A 24,928-nucleotide genomic window follows, 5' to 3' on the forward strand; every position below is an offset into this window, starting at 1 on the left:
AATATACTACATGGGCTTGTTCTTTTTTCATTTTGGATAGAATTTTACTGCGTTTGATTGGATTTAATAGCCCATTGACGTTAAAAGAAATGAATTTTACTTTGTCCTTCGCCACCTGTCAGTATATCATTGAAATTAGCAGAATAAAACTTGATCGATCTACTCCTTGAACAAATAAGAACCAAGAAACATGAATAATAAAAAAAGGCAACGAAGGTGTGATTCCAGTGCTGAGATCTTTAGTATGTAACCGGGTGACCATTGGATCTTATTCGGTATCGTTAAAAGTGTACTTAGGCATCCATCTGAGTAATGCAGAATAGTTGTCTGTGCCTTTAAGGGAGACAGTGATGTCATTACGCACGCGCAGGATAGTGGAGACACCATTTTGTTTTCTGCTGAAGATGCTGGTAGGGTGTTGGAATTGAGTTCCTCCCAGAGACTGGGCATGGTGAGGAAAGGTGAGCATTAATTGATGATATCTATGTGAACTCGTTTATGCTTGTTGGCGAATCGAGAATATTGGTAATTTGACATGTTTTACATGTGGATGCTTTAGATTTCCACGAGTGAACAAATCAACGCTGGGTAGCGCGGCTTATGCAAAGTTCCTCACCATCCAAGTAGGTCAGTCTTCCTGTAATTTAACTACCAGGCAATATCTTGTAAAAGTTGTGCCAAAGTGTACTTTTTGTCTAACTTTATTGTATCAGGACTGATTGTTCATGTAACCATGTAACGTGAATGTTTAGTCTCTGTTCGGAAGTTCAGTACGTGTGTCTGTCTTAGATGAGATGTATTCGCTTACATTTTTCGCTGTTATGTATAAGATGCAGGGTGGGTGGGATTCTAATGTTGTTTGTATTGTGTTCCTTCAGGATTGCCACTACTGTATTAGTTCTGGTATTTTTATACTGCATACACAATTCTGTCCATAAACGAGGGTGTGGATCGAAAGTTAAACAGAGATTGTAACGGCAAGAACTGGTTGTAAATTCGTTCATTTTGTTTTGCAACCCTCTTCTGGCACTTAAACTTCTAAAACAGATAATTGTGTACCTCTGCAATGGTTAATTTCTTGTGAAATTGGGTCTCCTTTATCCTCTTCCATTTCCACAGCACTTCTGTCATCTTCCTGTTTCTTTTCCTTTTCCTTCTTTCCTATTTGTGCATCTTGAACTTGGGAAAATGCATTTATTTCACTGGAGTATTTTCTTATTAAACCTTCTATAGCCCCTCTCACAATCTGATCTCTCTTCTTAGTTTCTTCATCCACAATATCATCTGACAAATCCTCTGTTTTTGTATCTCCATTGATTCCTTTCTTTTTGGGCTTCCATTCATCCAGCTGGGCTTTGGTCTTTGCATTACTTTTACAAGCAGTCTTTTGTCTACCACTTGAAGTTTGTGCAATAACCTTAATGCACACAGAATAGATTCTGGTTCTTTATACTCACAAAAGCCAATTGCTTGCAACTTTCCTGAGGATGTTTAAAACCAAGCCCCATTTTGCAAGTAACTGCCTGCATATCAGATGCTTTATCAGATATGTTGCCTACAACAACTGTTGTAGGCAGACCACTGCTTTCGTCACTTTCATGATTCCTCTGAGCAGCATGGTCCTTCCTGGGTCCAATATGCTTTCCAACCAGAGGCACAGAGGTTGGCATCAACACTTGTTTGCCCTCTGTTGGACAATGGTTCATGGAGGCAGTTGTGGCATTATCCAATACCTTTAATTCGCTTTCAGTTGTCTGCATTGTAGAGGGTACGGCATACAAATGTTGGATGGCTCTCCAATCAAGTTGTAGTTGTCTCAGCCACTCATGACCCCACAATTCTGGCCTTCCTGTTTTTACTACATACAATGTGGCTTGTTGGTTGGTTGTCGTATTTCACTGTTACAAGGTCATTCCCTCAAGACTTATCTTTTCTCCAGTATAAGTTCTTAGTAGGATATTTGCAAGCATCATTTCAGTATCTTTGAATACCACTCAAGCTCATTTTATGGAATAGCTGAAAAGTCCAAGCCAGTGTCCAATTCCATTTTAATTAATTTGCCATTTTAATTTAATTAATTGGCGTAAGTCTTATTGCTTGTCTGTTGTTAGTTTTCACACTGATAATCTCAGGAGTACATAGTCCTGTGACACTGTCATAATTATTAGATTTCTCATCAACAGCATTCAGATTAGTTCTCTTTCTGAAACTGCAACTTGCCTTTTTAGCTTTTTATCTTCCCTATGCAGTCCATTTATTTTTGTCTGCCTGACATGGTTTTTGTATGTGTCCTACTTTGTTGCATTTTCTGTAAGTTTCACCTTTAAACATGTGTTGGTGAGCTCCTGCCACAACAGATACACAACTTGTTCAGGCAGGCCGGTTTCTGTTTAGACATTGCAATTTTGTTCACACTCTCTTTCAATCCTGAGGGCAACTCATTGGTCTCTGTCTGATGTTTCCATTGATACAGCAATTTCAACTGCTTTTTTAAATGTAAGTTGTGCTTCAGTTAGGAGCCATTTTTTAAAGCTTTCTTGAAAGATTCCGCAAACTAAGTGATCTCCCAGAACATCATTAAACTCATTACAGAAGTGACATTGTTCAGACAATCTCTTCAATTCAGTCATGTAAGCTGAAATGGCCTCCCCTTCCTTGAAACCTAAAACATTCTGCAATCAACTATGGTTTTAGTTCTAAATTCTCCTGCATTACTTCCACAGTATCAGCAAAACTCATTTTGGCTGGTTTAGTTGGAGTGGTTAAACTTCAAAGCAAACTGTATGCCCTTCAATTCAACACATAGAAACATAGAAACATAGAAAATAGGTGCAGGAGTAGGCCATTCGTCCCTTTGAGCCTGCACCGCCATTCAGTATGATCATGGCTGATCATCCAACTCAGAACCCTGTACCAGCCTTCCCCCCATACCCCCTGATCCCTTTAGCCACAAGGGCCATATCTAACTCCCTCTTAAATATAGCCAATGAACTGGCCTCAACTGTTTCCTGTGGCAGAGAATTCCACAGATTCACCACTCTCTGTGTGAAGAAGTTTTTCCTAATCTCGGTCCTAAAAGGCTACCCCTTTATCCTCAAACTGTGACCCCTCGTTCTGGACTTCCCCAACATCGGGAACAATCTTCCTGCATCTAGCCTGTCCAATCCCTTTAGGATTTTATATGTTTCAATAAGATCCCCCCTCAATCTTCTAAATTCCAACGAGTATAAGCCTAATCGATCCATCATATGAAAGTTCTGCCATCCCAGGAATCAATCTGGTGAACCTTCTTTGTACTCCCTCTATGGCAAGGATGTCTTTCCTCAGATTAGGGGACCAAAACTGCACACAATACTCCAAGTGTGGTCTCACCAAGGCCTTGTACAACTGCAGTAGTACCTCCCTGCTCCTGTACTCGAATCCTCTTGCTATGAATGCCAGCATACCATTCGCCTTTTTCACTGCCTGCTGTACCTGCATGCCCACTTTCAATGACTGGTGTATAATGACACCCAGGTTTCGTTGCACCTCCCCTTTTCCTAATCGGCCACCATTCAGATAATAATCTGTTTTCCTGTTCTTGCCACCAAAGTGGGTAACCTCACATTTATCCACATTAAATTGCATCTGCCATGAATTTGTCCACTCACCTAATCTATCCAAGTCACCCTGCATCCTCTTAGCATCCTCCTCACAGCTAACACTGCTGCCCAGCTTCGTGTCATCTGCAAACTTGGAGATGCTGCATTTAATTCCCTTGTCTAAGTCATTAATATATATTGTAAACAACTGGGGTCCCAGCACTGAGCCTTGCGGTACCCCATTAGTCACTGTCTGCCATTCTGAGAAAGTCCCATTTATTCCCACTCTTTGCTTCCTGTCTGCCAACCAATTCTCTATCCACATCAATACCTTACCCTCAATACCATGTGCTTTAAGTTTGCACACTAATCTCCTGAGTGGGACCTTGTCAAAAGCCTTTTGAAAGTCCAAATATACCACATCCACTGGTTCTCTCCTATCCACTCTACTAGTTACATCCTCAAAAAATTCTAAGAGCTTCATCAGACATGATTTTTCTTTCACAAATCCATGCTGACTTTGTCCGATGATTTAACTGCTTTCCAAATGTGCTGTTATCACATCTTTGACAACTGACTCTAGCATTTTCCCCACTACCGATGTCAAGTTAACCGGTCTATAATTCCTTGGTTTCTCTCTCCCTCCTTTTTAAAAAAGTGGGGTTACATTAGCCACCCTCCAATCCTCAGGAACTAGTCCAGAATCCAAACAGTTTTGAAAAATTATCACTAATGCATCCACTATTTCTTGGGCTACTTCCTTAAGCACTCTGGGATGCAGACCATCTGGCCCTGGGGAATTATCTGCCTTTAATCCCTGCAATTTACCTAACACCACTTCCCTACTAACATGTATTTCCCTCATTTCCTCCATCTCACTGGACCCTCTGTCCCCTACTATTTCCGGAAGACTATTTATGTCCTCCTTCGTGAAGACAGAACCAAAGTAGTTATTCAATTGGTCCGCCATGTCCTTGCTCCCCATAATCAATTCACCTGTTTCTGTCTGTAGGGGACCTACATTTGTCTTAACCAATCTTTTTCTTTTCACTTATCTATAAAAGCTTTTACAGTCAGTTTTTATGTTCCCTGCCAGTTTTCTCTCATAATCTTTTTCCCCTTCCTAATTAAGCCCTTTGACCTCCTCTGCTGGACTCTGATTTTCTCCCAGTTCTCGGGTGAGCCACTTTTTCTGGCTAATTTGTATGCTTCTTCTTTGTAATTGATACTATCCCTAATTTCCCTTGTCAGCCACGGGTGCACTACCTTCCTTGATTTATTCTTTTGCCAAACTGGGATGATCAATTGTTGTAGTTCATCCATGCGATCTTTAAATGCTTGCCATTGCATATCCACCGTCAACCCTTTAAGTGTCATTTGCCAGTCTATCTTTGCTAATTCACATCTCATACCTTCAAAGTTACCCTTCTTTAAGTTCAGAACCTTTGTTTCTGAATTAACTATGTCACTCTCCATCTTAATAAAGAATTTCACCATATTATGGTCACTCTTACCCAAGGGGCCTCTCATGACAAGATTGCTAATTATCCCTTCCTCATTGCTCAATACCCAGTCTAGAATAGCCTGCTCTCTAGTTGGTTCCTCGACATGTTGGTTAAAAAAACCATCCCGCATACATTCCAAGAAATCCTCTTCCTCAGCACCCTTACCAATTTGGTTCACCCAGTCTATATGTAGATTGAAGTCACCCATTATAACTGCTGTTCCTTTATTGCACACATTTCTAACTTTCTGTTTATACCAACCCCAACCTCACTACTACTGTTAGGTGGCCTGTACACAACTCCCAGCAGCGTTTTCTCCCCCTTAGTGTTATGCAGCTCTACCCATATCGATTCCACATCCTCCTGGCTCATGTCCTTCCTTTCTATTGTGTTAATCTCCTCTCTAACCACCAATGCTACCCCACCTCCTTTTCTTTCATGTCTATCCTTCCTGGATATTGAATATCCCTGAATGTTGAGCTCCCATCCCTGGTCACCCTGGAACCATGTCTCTGTGATCCCAACCATATCATATTCATTAATAACAATCTGCACTTTTAATTCATCCACCTTGTTACGAATGCTCCTTGCATTGACACACAAAGCCTTCAGGCGCTCTTTTATAACACTCTTAGCCCTTATGTTGAAAAATGGCCTTTTTTGATTTTTGCCCTGGATTTGCCGGCCTGCCACTTTTACTTTTCACCTTACTACTTTTTGCTTCTACCCTCATTTTACACCCCTCTGTCTCTCTGCACTTGTTCCCATCCCCCTGTTGTGAACTAACCTCCTCTCTCCTAGTCTCTTTAATTTGATTCCCACCCCAAAAATTGGTACTTGTTTCTCCCTGGCTATTTAATTTGCTTTAAAATATTGCTCAATTCATTCAGTATTCAAAATCTAGTTTTCTGTTGTGCAATGGAACATGTCTATCTTTCTAATGTACCACACCATTTTTTTCTTTATTTAATGATTATTATTTCCCAGTACTCACTGTTTTAGAACCCCTGAATTCTTCTGTTTGTGCCTTTTTTAAACTCAATCATGTCTTCCCCTCTGAAGAACATGTGCTGTGCTGCTTTTTTAAAATTCAGATATCTCTCAGGTAGATTGTTGCCTTGGGTTCGTTGCCACTTTTATGTTTTGTAACTCCCAAATATAAAAACTAATTGTAAGAAAAAGTCTGAAGCCCAGGAATATGGGTCTTAGTTTATCCTTTACATTAAGTGAAGCGTGCACATATTATGTGGAAGTGTCATGACGTATGCAATTCATTTATTTTAACAATAGACAATAGACAATAGGTGCAGGAGTAGGCCATTTGGCCCTTCGAGCCAGCACCACCATTCACTGTGATCATGGCTGATCATCCACTATGAGTATCCAGTTCTTGCCTTATCCCCATAACCTTTGATTCCGTTATCTTTAAGAGCACTATCCATCTCTTTCTTGAAAGTATCCAGAGACTTGGCCTCCACTGCCTTCTGGGGCAGAGCATTCCACATAATCCATCACTCTCTGGGTGAAAAAAAACAAATAGCCCATAATAAATTATCTAAGAACACAAGAAAGCTAAATCAAATAGTTTACTTACAATATTACTCAAATTCTGCACCCTTTTTTCTCCAAACATACCTTTGCTCATTGCAGCCAAAAAGATCTATTTTATCAGTCCACAGCACTTGTTTCCAAAATGCATCAGGCTTGTTTAGAAATGCAAACACAAGGAAATCTGCAGATGCTGGAACTTCAAGCAACACACTTAAAAGTTGCTGGTGAACGCAGCAAAATATATGCATCAAAATACCTTTTACAATGAAAAGTTCAGTGCCGGACTGATAATCAACTACCAGGAGTGGGTTTCGAACCCACGTGAACATCTGTTCATTGGAACTTAAGTCCAACACCTTAACCACTCGGCCATCCTGGTCTGACAAATATATGCATCAAAATACCTTTTACAATGAAAAGTTCAGTGCGGGACTGATAATCAATTACCAGGAGTGGGGTTCGAACCCACGTGAACATCTGTTCATGGGAACTTAAGTCCAATGCCTTAACCACTCGGCCATCCTGGTCTGATATACCTGTCTTGCACCTTCCTCACTTCTCACATAAACTCCAGCCACTGCTGCTCTGCCGTCTTTCCCACTAGTGTCCCTTTCCAGTCAACTTTGGCCAGTTCCTCTCTCATGCCACTATAATTTCCTTTACTCCACTGAAATACCGACACATTGGATTTCAGTTTCTCTTTTTCAAATTTCACAGTGAATTCAATCATGTTATGATCACTGCCTCCTAAGGGTTCCTTCACCTCAATCTCTCTAATGACCTCTGGTTCATTACTCAATACCCAATCCAGTACAGCCGATCCCCTAGTGGGCTCAACAACAAGCTCGTCTAAAAAGCCATCTCACAGACATTCTACGAATTCTCTCTCTGTGTACACACACAGTGGCGTTTGGGCACTCCTGGTCAAAATTTCTGTTACTGTGAATAGTTAAGTGAGTAGAAGATGAACTGATCTCCAAGAGTGATAAAGTTAAAGATGAAACATTCTTTTCAACATTTTAAGCAAGTTAGTGTATTATTTTTGTTTTGTAAATTTTAGAATGAGAAAAAGGAAAGGAGCACCATGCAAAAGTATGGGCACCCCAAGAGATTTGAGCTCTCAGATAACGTTTACCAAGGTCTCAGTCTTTAATTAGCTTGTTAGGACTATGGCTTGTTCACAGTCATTGTTATGAAAGGCCAGGTGATGCAAATTCCAAAGCTTTATAAATACCCTGACTCCTCAAACCTTGTCCCAACAATCAGCAGCCATGGGCTCCTCTAAGCAGCTGCCTAGCACTCTGAAAATTAAGATAAATGATGCCCACAAAGCAGGAGAAGGCTATAAGAAGATAGCAAAGCATTTTCAGATAGCTGTTTCTTCAGTTCATAATGTAACTAAGAAATGGCAGTTAACAGGAATGGTAGAGGTCAAGTTGAGGTCTGGAAGGCCAAGAAAACTTTCCGAGAGAACTGCTGGTAGGATTGCTAGAAAGGCAAATCAAAACCCCTGTCTGACTGCAAAAGACCTTCAGGAAGATTTAGCAGACCCTGGAGTGGTGTGCACTGTTCTACTATGCAGCGACACCTGCACAAATATGACCTTCATGGAAGAGTCATCAGAAGAAAACCTTTCCTGTGTCCCCACCACAAAATTCAATGTCAGAAGTTTGCAAAGGAACATCTAAGCAAGCCTCACACTTAAAAGTTGCTGGTGAACGCAGCAGGCCAGGCAGCATCGATAGGAAAAGGTACAGTCGACGTTTCAGGCTGAGACCCTTCGTCAGACCAGAATGGCCAAGTGGTTAAGGCGTTGGACTTAAGTTCCAATGAACAGATGTTTATGTGGGTTCAAACCCCACTCCTGGTAATTGATTATCAGTCCCGCACCGAACTTTTAATTGTAAAAGTAATTTCGATGCATATATTTGTCAGACCAGGATGGCTGAGTGGTTAAGGTGTTGGATTTAAGTTCCAATGAACAGATGTTCACACAGGTTCGAAACCCACTCCTGATAATTGATTATCAGTCCCGCACCGAACTTTTCATTGTAAAAGGTATTTTGATGCATATATTTTGCTGCGTTCACCAGCAACTTTTATGTGTGTTGCTTGAAATTCCAGCATCTGCAGATTTCCTCATGTTTGCATTTCTAAACAAGCCTGATGCATTTTGGAAACAAGTCCTGACGACTGATGAAGTTAAAATAGAACTTTTTGGCCGCAATGAGCAAAGGTATGTTTGGAGAAAAAAGGATGCAGAATTTCATGAAAAGAGCACTTCTCCAACTGTTAAGCACGGGGGTGGATCGATCATGCTTTGAGCTTGTGTTGCAGCCAATAGCATGGGGAGGGGAACATTTCACTGGTAGAGGGAAGAATGAATTCAATTAAATATTAGCAAATTCTGGAAGCAAACATCACACCGACTGTAAAAAAGCTGAAGATGAAAAAAGAATAGCTTCTCCAACAGGATAATGATCCTGAACACATCTCAAAATTCACAATGGACTACCTCAAGAGGTGCAAGCTGAAGGTTTTGCCATGGCCCTCACAGTCCTCTGACCATCAAAAATCTGTGGATAGACCTCAAAAGAGCAGTGCATGCAAGATGGCCCAAGAATCTCACAGAACTAGAAGTCTTCTGCAAGGAAGAATGGGCAAAAATCCCCCAAACAAGAACTGAAAGACTCTTAGCTGGCTACAGAAAGCACTTACAAGCTGTGATACTTGCCAAAGAGGGTGTTACTAAGTACTAACCATGCAGGGTGTCCAAACTTTTGCTTCGGGAACTGTAAAAGATGGAAATAAAAAAAGTAATCTTGCTTAAAATATTAAAGAAATGTGTCATCTTTAACTTCTGGAAGTCAGGTCATCTTTTACTCGCATAGCTATTCACAGTAACAGAAATTTTGACCAGAGGTACCCAAACATTTGCATGCCACTGTATGTATATATATATAAAACCATAGAAAAACTACAGCACAGAAACAGGCCTTTTGGCCCTTCTTGGCTGTGCCGAACCATTTTCTGCCTAGTCCCACTGACCTGCACAAGGACCATATCCCTCCATACACCTCCCATCCATGTATCTGTCCAATTTATTCTTAAATGTTAAAAAAGAACCCGCATTTACCACCTCGTCTGCCAGCTCATTCCATACTCCCACCACTCTCCGTGTGAAGAAGCCCCCACTAATGTTCCTTTTAAACTTTTCCCCCCTCACCCTTAACCCATGTCCTCTGGTTTTTTTCTCCCCTTGCCTCAGTGGAAAAAGCCTGCTTGCATTCACTCTATCTATACCCATCATAATTTTATATACCTCTATCAAATCTCCCCTCATTCTTCTACGCTCCAGGGAATAAAGTCCTAACCTATTCAACCTTTCTCTGTAACTGAGTTTCTCAAGTCCTGGCAACATCCTTGTAAACCTTCTCTGCACTCTTTCAACCTTATTTATATCCTTCCTGTAATTTGGTGACCAAAACTGAACACAATACTCCAGATTCGGCCTCACCAATGCCTTATACAACCTCATCATAACATTCCAGCTCTTATATTCAATACTTCAATTAATAAAGGCCAATGTACCAAAAGCTCTCTTTACGACCCTATCTACTTATGACGCCACTTTTAGGGAATTTTATATCTGTATTGCCAGATCCTTCTGTGCACTCCTCTGTGCCTTACCATTAACCCTGTATGTTCTACCTTGGTTTGTCCTTCCAACGTGCAATACCTCACACTTGTCAGTATTAAACTCCATCTGCCATTTTTCAGCCCGTTTTTCCAGCTGGTCCAAGTCCCTCTGCAGGCTCTGAAAACCTTCCTCACTGTCTACTACACCTCCAATCTTTGTATCATCAGCAAACTTGCTGATGCAATTTACCACATTATCATCCAGATCATTAATATAGATGACAAATAACAATGGACCCAGCACTGATCCCTGTGGCACACCACTAGTCACAGGCCTCCACTCAGAGAAGCAATTCTCTACCACCACTCTCTGGCTTCTTCCATCTAGCCAATGTCTAATCCAATTTACCACCTCTCCATGTATACCTAGCGACTGAATTTTCCTAACTAACCTCCCATGCGGGACCTTGTCAAAGGCCTTACTGAAGTCCATGTAGACAATATCCACTGCCTTCCCTTCATCCACTTTCCTGGTAACCTCCTTGAAAAACTCCAACAGATTGGTCAAACATGACCTACCACGCACAAAGCCATGTTGACTCTCCCTAATAAGCCCCTGTCTATCCAAATGCTTGTAGATTCTGTCTCTTAGTACTCCCTCCAATAACTTACCTACTACTGACGTTAAACTCACCGGCCTATAATTTCCCGGATTACTTTTTGATCCTTTTTTAAACAACGGAACAACATGAGCCATTCTCCAATCCTCCGGCACTTCACCCGTAGACAGCGACATTTTAAGTATTTCTGCCAGAGCCCCCGCAATTTCAACACTAGTCTCCTTCAAGGTCCGAGGGAACACTCTGTCAGGTCCCGGGGATTTATCCACTTTAATTTTCCTCAAGACAGCAAGCACCTCCTCCTTTTCAATCTGTACAGTTTCCATGGTCTCACTACTTGATTCCCTCAATTCCATAGATTTCATGCCAGCTTCCTTAGATGCAAAAAACCTATTTAAGATCTCCCCCATTTCCTTTGGTTCCGCACAAAGCCGACCACTCTGATCTTCAAGAGGACCAATTTTATCCTTTACAATCCTTTTGCTCTTAATATACCTGTAAAAGCTCTTTGGATTATCCTTCACTTTGACTGCCAAGTCAACCTCACGTCTTCTTTTTGCCCTCCTGATTTCTTTAAGTATTTTCTTGCACTTCTTATACTCCTCAAGCACCTGATTTACCCCCTGTTTCCTATACATTTCATACAACTCCCTCTTCTTCTTTATCAGAGTTGCAATATCCCTTGAGAACCAAGGTTCCTTATTCCTATTCAATTTACCTTTAATCCTGACAGGAACATACAAACTCTGCACTCTCAAAATTTCCCCTTTGAAGGCTTCCCACCTACCAATCACATCTTTGCCAGAGAACAACCTGTCCCAATCCATGCTTTTTAGATCCTTTCTCATTTCTTCAAATTTAGCCTTCTTCCAGTTCAGGACCTCAACCCTAGGACCAGATCTATCCTTGTCCATGATTCCCTCTTCACCCCACTTCCCCCCACCCCACCCTCCACCCCAGACCAACAAGAGAATTTCCTGGTCCTTCGAGGCCAGGTGGAGGCAGATTTAAACCCTCAGTCTGGCTTTGCTAGAGAGGTGTGGAGGTTGGATTTGATGGTTGGTGAACTGTTATACAGTTGGAAAGTTAAAGATAAATTGTGGTGTGGAGAAAACCTTTGCATATTGTGATTTTTTGTACATATATGTTTGTTTTCATTTGTCTATTTGTAAATTTTTTTTTTACTTCACAACTTCTGGGCAACTTTTGCATTTTTTCAGCTGGCACTAAATAAAACCCCCAGCACTAACGTGCTGCTGAGCCCTAACATCTGTTTTTTTTTGACTGCTGACCCTCGTTGGGCACATTTACCCACAGATGCTAGCAGCAGTGGCTGATAGCTGATTTGAGGGGTGTAAGAAAAGGTCACGTAAATCACATCAGAAATGCCACCTGGAGAAAGCAGAGGGTGCACCTGACCATCCACCTAACACCACAAACCTCACCACAGATCAGTGGTGGCTCTCCACAAACACAGCTACCCAGTCGTCTCTGGCTCCTCTGTGTACTCAGCTGAAGGGGGAGGATGACAAGGGTTCCTTCAGCTGTAAAATAGCTATGTGCTGGAAAATGACATCTCGTATCTAGCAGGCACCCCTGACAACAGATTGTTAGTACCCACCAGTTGCAGGACTCTTGTTTTACACCTTGCTCACACCATCCCCAGAGCCGGCCTTGTGGTCAGCAAAAACCTACCTGAGAGTAAGACACAGATTCTCCTGGCCATCTGTGTATGCTGATGTCCAGCAATATAGTACTTCCTTCCCTGAGTGCCAAAAGACTCGCCACATCCAACACACTGACAGCCCCACTAGTCATAGTCATGGTCATACTTTATTGATCCCGGAGGAAACTGGTTTTCGTTACAGTTGCACCATAAATAATAAATAGTAATAGAACCATAAATAATTAAATAGTAATATGTAATTTGTGCCAGTAAATTATGAAATAAGTTCAGGACCACCCTATCGGCTCAGGGTGTCTGACCCTCCAAGGGAGGAGTTGTAAAGTTTGATGGCCACAGGCAGGAATGACTTCCTATGACGCTCTGTGTTTCATCTCGGTGGAATGAGTCTCTGGCTGAATGTACTCCTGTGCTGACCCAGTACATTATGTAGTGGATGGGAGACATTGACCAAGATGGCGTGCAACTTAGACAGCATCCTTTTTTCAGACACCACCGTGAGAGAGTCCAGTTCCATCCCCACAACATCACTGGCTTTACGAATAAGTTTGTTGATTCTGTTGGTGTCAGCCACCCTCAGCCTGCTGCTCCAGCACACAACAGCAAACATGATAGCACTGGCCACCACAGACTCGTAGAACATTCTCCGCATCGTCCTGCAGATGTTAAAGGACCTCAGTCTCCTCAAGAAATAGAGACAGCTCTGTCCCTTCTTGCAGACAGCCTCAGTGTTCTTTGACCAGTCCAGTTTATTGTCAATTCGTATCCCCAGGTATTTGCAATCCTCCACCATGTCCACACTGACCCCCTGGATGGAAACAGGGGTCACCGGTACCTTAGCTCTCCCCAGGTCTACCACCAGCTCCTTAGTCTTTTTCACATTAAGCTGCAGATATGTGACAAAGTTTTCTACCGTAGCCCTGTACTCAACCTCATCTCCCTTGCTGATGCATCCAACTATGGCAGAGTCATCAGAAAACTTCTGAAGATGACAAGACTCTGTGCAGTAGTTGAAGTCTGAGGTGTAAATGGTGAAGAGAAAGGGAGACAAGACAGTCCCCTGTGGAGCCCCAGTGCTGCTGATCACTCTGTCAGACACACAGTGTTGCAAGCACACGTACTGTGGTCTGCCACTGCTGCCTTTGCCCATCAGAACTACCCCATTCAAACGGATTGCTATGGACATTGAAGGCCCTCTAGAGAAAAGCAGCTCTGGTTTCCATCTTCTTTTGGTCATTTGCGACTATGCTACCCAGTTCCCTGAGACCTTCCCTCTGTGTTCCATTACCACCGTTAAAATCATTGTAGCCCTAGTACAACTTCTCTTGTGTGGGTTTCCCTGAAGAAATTTTAACTGACCAAGGCACCAATTTCACTTCATGCCTCGTGTCTCAATTACATCATCAGCTGGGTATTTCAGGTATCTGTACCACACCCAAACTGACGGCCTTGTCGAAAGGTTAATCAAACCCTCAAGAACATGCTGAGGAAGATTGTGTCTGACACGGGAAGAGACTGGGAGAAGTGGCTGCCCTTCCTCCTTTTTGCATATCGGGAGGTTTCCCGGGCATCGACTGGCTTCTCCCCGTTTGAGCTCCTGTGTGGGTGGACTGTCCAGGGGCCCCTCGATTTGCTCCGCCACTAGTGGGAGGACAAGTCCCAAGGCAGAACAGGTAAGGGCATTGCCTCCTATGTCTTACAAATGAGGGATCACCTGGAGGCCTACAGAGAGGAGGCTCGGTGCAAACTGGAGAGAACCAGAAGAGTTAGTATGACCGTAAGACACGGGAACGTGAGTTCACTCCTGGTCAGAAGGTTCTTCTGCTGCTCCCCACCTCCACCAACAATCTCTTGGCCAAGTGGCAAGGGCCTGTTGAAGTCCTGATGAAGTAAGGTCCAGTCACCTATGAAGTGTTCCATCTGGGGAAAGGCAAGACTTCTCAGACATGTCATGTCAACCTGCTGAGGGCGTGGAAGGAAAGGGAAGGCCCGAAGCATTCCTGGATGGCGTGAAAGAAGCGGAGGAAGACAGGGGAGAGATGGGTGAAGACCTGCAGACTTGGAGTCCCTGGGCCATCTGACCCCTCAACAGGAGGGGCTGAACCAAGTCTTCCAGCAAAACCCCTCTCTCTTCCAGTCCCATCCTGGCCAAACAAAATAGCAGTGCACACCACTCCCTTGAAGGACAACACCCGCATCCGGCAGCAACCTTATCGAGTCCCAGAGAAGTTGGTGGAACCACTCAAGGCTGAAACCTGCACCATGTTGGACCTGGGAGTGATCGAGCCCTCTGAGAGTGAGTGGTTCAGCCCAGTGGTGAGTGTGCCAAAGCCTGATGTGTCCCTGAGGGTTTGCATTGACTTCTGAAAGTTCGATGCCTACCCCATGCCGCAGATTGATGAGCTGCTGGAAATGTCAGGTCTTGCCCAGTTTATAACAACCCTTAGCATCTGCAAGGGTTATTGGCAGATTCTGCTGGCAAAGGACTCCAGTGACTACACCACATTCAGAATTCCCCTTGGCCTCTTTCATTTCACTGACACGCTGTTCGGGCTGCATGGAGCCCCAGCAACTTTCCAACGGCTGACTGTCCGTGTGCTGAGGGGACAGGAGAAGCATTGTACGGCCTACCTGGATGATGTGCTCATCCTCAGCACCAGCTGGGAGGGCCACTTGAAGCACCTTGAGGATGTCCTGAAGAAAGTTGCAGCCACTGGCTTGACACAGAGCATCCAGAAGAATGTTAAGTCTACTATTGACAGAAAACTGAACACATAAACACCATGGCTACCACAGCAGGTCAAAGGCAGGGAACCCTGTGGTGTGTAACTCACCTCCTGACTCCCCAAAGCGTGTCCACCATCTACAAGGCTCAGGTCAGGAGTGTAATGGAATACTGGCCACTCGCCTGGGTGAGAGCAGCTCCATCAACACTCAGGAAGCTTGACACCATCCAGTACAAGGCAGCCCACTTGATTGACACCCCTTTCACAAGCATCCAATCCCTCCACCATCAACAAACTTTTGCAGCAGGGTGTGCCTCCCTAACAGCACTGTGGGTGTACCTACACCTCTGGGACCGCAGCAGTTCAAGAAAGCAGCTCGTCACCACCTTCTCAAAGGCAACTAGGGATGGGCAATCCCTAATGTTGGCTTAGCTGCCAACTCTTACATCCCATAAATTAATAAATTTTTAAAATGTGTGAGTGGGCCCACGCTGAGACACGGTACCTGGGTACCAGCTAGGGTGAGGACTCGTTCAGACACTGGTCAACAAGGTCGAGGCATCAGAAATAGTTCCCACCCCGCAGGAAGAAATAGGTCTGATCCTTCCTGGGGCTAATCGGGTGGTATTGCCGCTTTTTCCCTCAGTTTGCCACCTTGGCAGTCCCACTAACATAACTGACGCTGAAGTCTGCAAAGAATCCGGTCCGTTGGACTACAGAGTGTGAGGGAGCCTTTGTGACTCTGAAGGAGGTTTTGTGTTCCTGGCTGGTCCTCGTCAGTCCAGACTTCACCAAACCATTCACCATCTGTCACTCTTCACTATCAGGTGTGGGTAAACGTGCCCGATGAGGGTCACCAGTTGGAAAAAACAGATGGAAAGCCACATCAGCACATTAGTGCAAGGGGTTTTATTTAGTGCCAGGTGAGAAAATAAGAGAAAAAGCTGCCCAAAAGTGGTGAAGTAAAAAAGTATTTACAAATCGACAAATGAAAACAAACATGTATGTACAAAAACTTGCAAACATACAGAGGCTTCCTCCACAACACACTTTGTCTTTAACTTTCCAAAATGACTATTCACCAACCGTCAAATCCGACCTTCACACCTCTCAGAAAGTCAGACTGAGGGTTTAAATCTGCCTGTGTAGGGTGTCATGGGCCTGCTCCCACTAACCCAGGCATTATTTTAGGACACCTCAAACTGTCCCTCGGGTCTTTTGGGGCCATTCTGCTGTTGATAGTGTTGTTAAGAAGGCGTATGGTGTGTTGGCATTCATCAACTGTGGGTTTGAGTTCAAGAGCCGTGAGGTGATGTTACAGCTATATAAGACCTTCGTCAGACCCCACTTGGAGTACTGTGTTCAGTTCTGGTCACCTCACTACAGGAAGAATGTTGATACTGTAGAGAGAGTGCAGAGGAGATTTACAAGGATGTTGCCTGGATTGAGGAGCATGCCTTATGAGAACAGGCTGAGTGAACCTGGCCTTTTCTCCTTGGAGCAACTGAGGATGAGAGGTGACCTGATAGAGGTGTATAAGATGATGAGGGGCATTGATCGTGTGGCTAGTCAGAGGCTTTTTCCCAGGGCTGAAATGGCTAACACGAGGGGGCATAGTTTTAAGGTGCTTGGAAACAGGTACCGAGGGGGTGTCAAGGTTAGGCTTTTCACACAGAGAGCGGTGGGTGTGTCGAAAGCACTGCCTGTGGTGGTGGTGGAAGTGGATACAGTAGGATCTTTTAAGAGCCTCTTAGAGAGGTACATGGAGCTTAGAAAACTAGAGGGCTATGCGCTAGGGTAATTCTAGGCAGTTTCTAGAATAAGTTACATAGTCAGCACAACACTGTAGGCCGAAGGGCCTGTAATGTGCTGTAGATTTCTGTGTTCTATGTTCTATGTCCAAACTGATGTAACAGTGTGAGTGAAAATAAATGAAACTTTTTCGAATGCCTGTGCCCGGAATCTTTACCTTTATGAGTTATAAACCAGCAGAGCAGGTTAACTGAAAGTATTGTTTTGATTAGCCAAGCTAGCGATTGTTTTGCTGTTGGGGTGTGCAAACGGTGAACTCCCAAGAACTGCAGAATGGGAGGGCAAAGTGTGTGAACTACTGGGAAAACCAGACCAGGGCCAGAACATTGGTTTGTAGACAGCAGAGACCAGCCGGACAGTTTGGGGAGTACTAAAGTAATGCCTGGGTTAGCGGGAGCAGGCGCACGATACTCTACACAGGCAACACCACTGGTGGGAAGGCATTACTCTTTTATATTCATCTGAGCATATGGACACTGATCTATGGGTTTAACAAAGGTATTGGTTGTGGAATAAAACTGAAGGATTTTAGAATCCCTGTTTAAACTGGTCCAGTTCTGCATCTGAAATAATTATCGTCTGGTCACGTTGCTCTCACCCCCACTCCCCCAGATCAACAGGAGAATTTCCTGGTCCTTCTAGGCCAGGTGGAGGCAGATTTAAACCCTCAGTCTGGCTTTGCTAGAGAGGTGTGGAGGTTGGATTTGATGGTTGGTGAACTGTTATTTTGGAAAGTTAAAGACGAAGTGTGTTGTGGAAAAAAAGTCTCTGTATGTTTGTAAATCTTTGTACATACATGTTTGTTTTCATTTGTCTCTTTGTAAATACTTTTGGGCAGCTTTCGCACTGTTTTTCCAACTGGCGACCCGCGTCAGGAACATTTACCAATACCTGATAGTGAGGACTGACACCCTTGAACCCAGGGGTGTTCACTAAAACAGAGATGACACCAGGTCCACTTTACATCTGCAGAGGCAATGTTCATTGTGCGGACTGAGAATGTTTTAATTTCAGCTGGCGTTGCAAGAAGCAAGTTATCAATGCTCAGTGCCTGAGAAGCATTTTAAGCAGATTCAGGCAGGACATCGACCTGAGAAGCAGCAACCTCATTTTCCAATCTCATTGCCCGGAACTGATTTGGAAAGAATTTTCATTTAGAAGGTGCTCACTAAATCATAGAGACGCCATAAAGTAGATGCATTTCTGACTGAAGCATTCGTCATTCTTTTTTTCCTCCTGAGATCATAAATATGATCTTTGAAATTTTATAACCCCTACAAACATGTTATTGGGTTGAGTGCGGGGCTGGTGTGACACTTGGCAGCATGGAAGGGAATAGATTGCTGTAGGGTGCATCATTCTGTTTGTGCGGCCATTCTCTGAGTTTTGACATTGTGCGTAGTCCAGATGCTTAACAATGGAGCTGCTTCACTGTCTGCTGATGGTGATGTCAGAAAGCTGAGTAAGCATTATGATCTCACAAACTACAGTGTGATAAAACTAGGCTGATGTTCTGCCCTGTCAATGCTGCTGACGTTTGGATGAAATATTGAACTGAGCTCCTGTTCGTACTGCTGTGTGCGTTGTAAAAATCCGATGATCTTATATTGAAAGGAACACAGGACTGTCCTGGTCTATATGCAGCACCCAACCAGGCGACGATAATAGATTATCTCATTGTTTTCTGTGTACTCTTGATGCAAACAAAGCAGCTGCCATCTCTCCCCGGTTTGACAGTGGTGACTGTGTATCATTGGCTGTAAAAAGACAATGCATTGTACAGCTTTATAAATGCACACTTCTTTACATTGCACAATAATGATCAATGTGAGGAAGGGAGGGAAAGAAGAAAGAAGGAAACAGATATAAGTTCTGGTTTCTCTCTCCTTGTATGCACCCTAGCCTGCTGAGTACCTCTGGCATTTTTGCTACTTTTATTTGGATCCATGTTATAACTTTTTTCATTTTATATGCATTATTTATTTTAGGAACAAAAGCTTCTGGAGAAATCAGTATCAATTTCTACAAATTCAGCTTTCAAAATGAGATAAGTTAAAGAGATTAAAAAAACATCCCGTACCATACATTTAGTGCATCCTTTATTGGCGAGATGTCAAAAAAAAGGTTGTGAACCAGAAGATGTTTTGACAATCTGAGAAAGGCAATAAATCCTCTGTTGTTGTAATTCTTTATATTCATTACAAGATACTGCCTTCAGTGTAGATCACAGAGTTGGGAACAAGATGTCCCAGTTGAGATTGGTTCTTCAGTCTCTTTCGAGTAATTCAGATAACTCACTGGTACATATTGTTCAAACACTTCACTAATTACACCATTGCCCAGCCAGCTACAGCCTTTAGGTCAGTTATTGAGGAACAAAGGCAAAGGAAAAATATGGGTGAATTGGGTACTAATCAGTTGATCAGTTGATCCTGCTTTGGGCTTCACATCAGTGTTAATTTTGAGTAAGTCACAGAGCTTCCCACCCAAGATTAATAGGCCAATTTCCTACCTGGAGAGCTTGCAATGAGTTAGGCTCTTGTCTTTGACTACCACCTAAATTGTCATTGGTCCCTCATTAGTAAATGTGAGGGTCTTAGCATATGATTTTTTTTTTGTGCCCTCTGATGAATCCTGAGAACAAATGTTTTGCGGATGGTCTCCTGGTTCTCTCGCTGTTAATGATATAACTTGTGTCTTCATTTTCTATCCAGAATGTGTGCCTGATGATAACAGATTACAATCTCATGCATAAAAGCACTGAGCATTATTTTGGTACTAAGCTGCATTTTTGTGTTATCCTTCAGTTGCTCTTCGTGCTTTATCACAAGGTCCATGCAGACAGAAGGTAAGAAAGATGCAATGTCAAAGATATCAAAAAATTTTAGATACAAAGGCCAATCATAGGGAAATAGAGCAGGCAAGAAATTCCAGGAGGAACTCAGCAGGCCAGGCAGCATCTATGGAAAAGAGTACTATTTTCCATAGATGCTGCCTGACCTGCTGAGTTCCTCCAGCATTTTGTGTGGTGCTTGGATTTCCAGCATCTGCAGATTTTCTCTTGTTTAAGAAATTCCAGGATGCAGGACTGAAAAAGCTTCCCACTTAATGCAATGGTCACAAATTAAAAGCACTAAGAATGATTTGAAACTATGATGTAAGAATTAGTGTGGTTTGGAAAATATTTAGGTTTAGGGCAAAGAAATGTAAAATTGTTGAGCTGTATGCCGGCCTGCAAATGCTGCTACTGACTTTACTATTAGAATATGTTTTCCATTGTCATTTGCACCAAAGCAACCTCCCTTCCAAATGTGGGGCAAAAATAACCCAACAGAATTTTGTTTGGCTAAAATGGAGTCACTTTCTTACATAGGCATGCTTATCAACATGTTGAAAATAGTTTTATGTGAAAGGTGATAGTCTGCTGGGAGAACTCAGCAGCTCGAACAGCATCTGTGGCAGAAAGGAATTGTCAAAACTCTGTCAGGACCCACTAAGTTCTTCCAGCAGGTTGTTTGTTGTTCTAGATCCCAGCATCTCCAGTCCCCTGTGTCTCCATTGTGAAATTTGTGTTCAATGTACTTGCATTCCTATCAAGTGACGGTACTCTCAATAGTAAATAGTAACAATGTCCTTGATGGCCAAATGGATCGGAGGAAGAGACAGTTTAGTTCTACTGTCTGGAGAGAAGTAGATTAAGGAAACTAGCAGGAGCAAAAGTACTGAAAGGACATAAAACAATTAAATTCAACTATAAATATTTAAAAGAATCTAATATCTAAGAACTTCAGTAGTGTTTTTGGAATAAGAATAAAGGTGAATGTTGGATTGACTGCGTTCATTGACAAAATGGAGAAGTTTCATTCATGGAATGGTCCAACTTTCATCAACTTCTTCTCATCCTTTCAAGTCCAATAAATTTTTTGCCATATGGTAATGGAAGAGTTTTGTGCTTGGACAAGTATTTAAATTTCTGTACAAACTCATTTCACTTTAGAAAAATATAACATATTTGTAATTGATAGCACTAAGGTGACAAATTATTTATAAACTCGATGCGGCAATGGATATGCTCCAAAATTTAAGAGGATAGAGGTCAAATAGATGCAGCAGCAACAGGCAGGGTGTTATCAAAGAACGCACAGATGGTAAGCAACACTCTAGCAAGCTGCACTTAGAAGTCAGCAGCTGATGCATTATTATGTCTACGCTTAAGTGTACCTGGCTGATCAACATTTCCTCAAATCCAACTCTTTAAAATCAAACATGTAAACCAGTGTCCTCACAAAGTAACTTTAATACAGGTTTGGAAATGATGAAACGTTCAGAGGTAATGTTCTTCACCTGAGTTTTCTCACCAGTAAACTAACCTTTCAGATAGGTATTGTTTAGCCTTGCCATACTGAAAGTAAACCCACACTGTAAAATATCAGTTAAAAGCTACAATGCCACCTTTCAAACCTCCTCCTTTTACACAAAAGTACTCTCAAGAACTTTGAAATCCATTTACAATTTATTTCATTGTGTTTTCTAGTAGAGGAGGGAGTGGGGCACTGTGCGATGCTAATAACCATTATATTTACATCACTCGATGATTTCTTGAATGTTTTCCTAATTATGAAAGAAGTTAAAATTTTCTCATTGATCTATCTAAGTCCTCAGTTTTATTAAGAGCAATCTGGACGTGTGCCAGGCCACTGCGGGGCCATCTTCTTAATGTAGTGAAGCTGGTTTTGTGCTTTTCTCCTTGCAGAGAGGCCTGTCTCAGCAGGATCTCGTTTCTTTCTCATTTGCACATTGGACCCGTGCCAGCCAATGGAAAAGACTGCCTTTGTATCTCTCTTTTGTGCTATTGTCTCTTTCTGTAAGCACCTGTTCAGCATCCTATCTCCTATCTGGTCCAGCACAATGACTTTCTCCACCAACTATGTCAGAACCACGGATTCTGTCGCCGAGCTTGGGCACCTTCGTGGGCGGGCTGTGAAACAGGTCGACAATCACGCACGTCCCAGCCAATTAGTGATTCATTGCAATTGTATTTAATTCTCTTCCTCTCATTTCAGTCTTGTCAAATCTTAACCAAAAGCACAGCAACGTCAACACTCCCTGCTTACCTTTGTCCTTGTTATGGGAAGGAAGACTAGCGTTTACATTGATGCTATAAGGGAGCAGTATTTAAATAGTATTAAGTTACTATTTCCAGGCCACAGGGTTGGTGTTAGCTTTCAGTTTGAGAGTTTCAGTTAACAGTCCTGTTGGCCTAACAATTATTGTTTTTTTCTTTAATTCTGCACAGTTCTTATTAAAAATCGGACAACTGTTCATCCACTTCCATGCCTCTCCCTCTGTACTTGGGCCCATAACCACACACTTCTGTCAGCAAGATTCGACCAACCAAAATGGACCCAGCAGAGAGAGAACAACTGATCTCAGCCCTGAATTTTGTTGGGTAGGTAGGTGAGAAGCTAAAGTCAGTAGAGGCTGGGTTGGTGGATGTGACTCATGCAGAGTGAGAATGACTCACAGAGTGGCAAGTGCAGCCCAAATCAACATTTGTTGGTCAGATGGAGAAGTTAAAGACTGTGAAATGTCTCGCACAGTGCAACAATTGCTTTTGGAATAACAAGCCCCAGCTGAACGTAAAAAACAGGTGTCCGTATTCACAGTGATGGTTCATCAACTCACCACAGATAGTCAGAATCCGGTGGCAGCCATTGCCAATCTCACTACCACGATCCAGCACCTCACACAGACAGCCAGGATCAGGTGGTAGACATTATCAATCTCACTGCCGCGGTCCAATACCTCACCACAGACAGCCAGAATCAAGTGGCAGCCATTACCAATCTCACTACCGCGGGGTCCAATACCTCACCACAGACAGCCAGAATCAAGTGGCAGCCATTACCAATCTCACTACCGCGGGGTCCAATACCTCACCACAGACAGCCAGAATCAGGTGGCAGCCATTTCCAATCTCACTACCGCGGAGTCCAATACCTCACCACAGACAGCCAGAATCAGGTGGCAGCCATTACCAATCTCACTGCGTGGGGTCCAAAACCTCACCACAGACAGCCAGGATCAGGTGGTAGACATTATCAATCTCACTGCCGCGGTCCAATACCTCACACAGACAGCCAGAGTCAGGTGGCAGACATTATCAATCTCACTACTGCGGTCCAATACCTCACACAGACAGCCAGAATCGGGTGGCAGACATTATCAATCTCTCTGCCGCGGTCCAATACCTCACACAGACAGCCAGAATCAGGTGGCAGCCATTACCAATCTCACAGCCGCAATTCAGTAGCAGGAGCCTTCATCCAGGGCACTCCCACACCCAGCATCTCCCCCACCTTCCTCTGAACCAGTCTCATCAGCAACGATTGCCCCATTTCCTTTGGCAGTTCTCGGATCAGAGCCAAGTATTCTTCCACCAGGCAGATACTCTGGTGACCCCGACAGCTGCAGGAACTTTATTACCCAGTGTGAGCTGACTTTCCAAGCCCAGCCAGGTCAGTTCGCTGATGATGCGTGTAAACTGAATTACATGGGGAACCTCTGAGACAGACCTCCACTCAGCCTGTTCAATGGTCCACAAGAACAAGAGAGTATTTGATCTTCCAGGAGGCAGCTCACTGACTCCTGGACCTACACCGGCAGAAAGGGACAGTGAAGGACTTCACAGTGAAGTTCTGCACGCCTGCAGTGGAGACGAGGTGGAATGAGAGATCCCTCATCACTGCTTTTCAGCATTGGCTGAGCGCAAGAGTTCAGCATGCGATTGCACTGTGTGATAAGCAGGGCAGCCTGGATGACCGGGTAAACCTGTCCATTCCGATCGACAATCTGACAACTGAGTGGCGCAGAGAAAGAAGGCCTCAAGCTTCCTGTTCAGCTCAGCGTCTGCCTTGACTCCTTCCCTCGTCACCCAGTACCCAGTCCATGGGGGAGCCTGTGCAGCTGGGGTGTGTGTACCTATTGCAGAAGGAACAAGATCGGCACAGGAGAACAAGTTCCTGCCTTTACTGTGGCAATCCAGGGCACTTTCCGGCATCATGCCCCATGTGCCCAGTAAAAGAGGGTACCTGTCAGCAGAAAGGGGAATTCTGATGGGTCAATATTCCCTGCAAGCATCTTCCCCTAATCATGTAATGCTCCCAGATTCCTTGTTGTGGGGGTCACAGACCCATGAGCTTCTGCATTTAGGGACTCCAGGGCAGCTGGGAACCTCACGGGTATCTCTCTGGTTCAAAGACAGAGGGTTCTGACTCAGTAATTGAGAGAGAATATCGATGTGAAAGGCTCTGGATGGTCGGCTTCTGAGCACCGGCAATATCCACCTTTCCCCAGTGCCCCGTCCACTTGTTCTAGAAGGCACCCTTAGGGAAGTGCACTTCTTCTATTCTGTTGCTTTTTGCTGAACTGCAGCTGGTGCTTGGCCTTCCCTGGCTATCCATCAGATCAGTTAGTCCCTAAAGGCACTCCAGAAGTGGGGACTGATATGTCTGCATCGGCATCCAGCTCAAGCCCCGTCAGTCTATCCCCTCCTGTGCTAGCTGAACATTCTGACCTTCTTGAGGGCTGCAGTAAGAAGAAGGTCACCTTCCTGTCTCCACACCAGCCATACGACTGCCTTTGGCCTCATACCCGATTCTAGTCCTCTGTGAGGACGGTTCTTTTATGTCTCTCATTCTGAAATGGTGGCCACGAAGGAATACATCAAGGGGGCACTGGCCTTAGGATTTATCAGTCCATTTACCTCATCAGCAGGGGCAGGCTGCTTTTTTTGTGAGCAAGAGGATTG

General features: G+C 43.6%; 3 non-coding genes across 3 annotated transcripts; 1 reads left to right on the forward strand and 2 right to left on the reverse strand.

Annotated features, from left to right (window-relative positions):
- Window positions 1–6,933: 6,933 nt before the first annotated feature.
- trnal-uaa (transfer RNA leucine (anticodon UAA)) lies at window positions 6,934–7,016 on the reverse strand. The gene has a single exon. It is a non-coding gene; the product is annotated as a tRNA-Leu (tRNA).
- Window positions 7,017–7,081: 65 nt separating this feature from the next.
- Window positions 7,082–7,164, reverse strand: trnal-uaa (transfer RNA leucine (anticodon UAA)). Its single transcript has one exon. It is a non-coding gene; the product is annotated as a tRNA-Leu (tRNA).
- A 1,260-nt stretch (window positions 7,165–8,424) lies between these two features.
- On the forward strand, window positions 8,425–8,507 carry trnal-uaa (transfer RNA leucine (anticodon UAA)). Its single transcript has one exon. It is a non-coding gene; the product is annotated as a tRNA-Leu (tRNA).
- Window positions 8,508–24,928: the final 16,421 nt, after the last annotated feature.

Source organism: Mobula hypostoma, chromosome 17 (assembly GCF_963921235.1).
Source record: "Mobula hypostoma chromosome 17, sMobHyp1.1, whole genome shotgun sequence".
NCBI lineage: Eukaryota > Metazoa > Chordata > Chondrichthyes > Myliobatiformes > Myliobatidae > Mobula > Mobula hypostoma.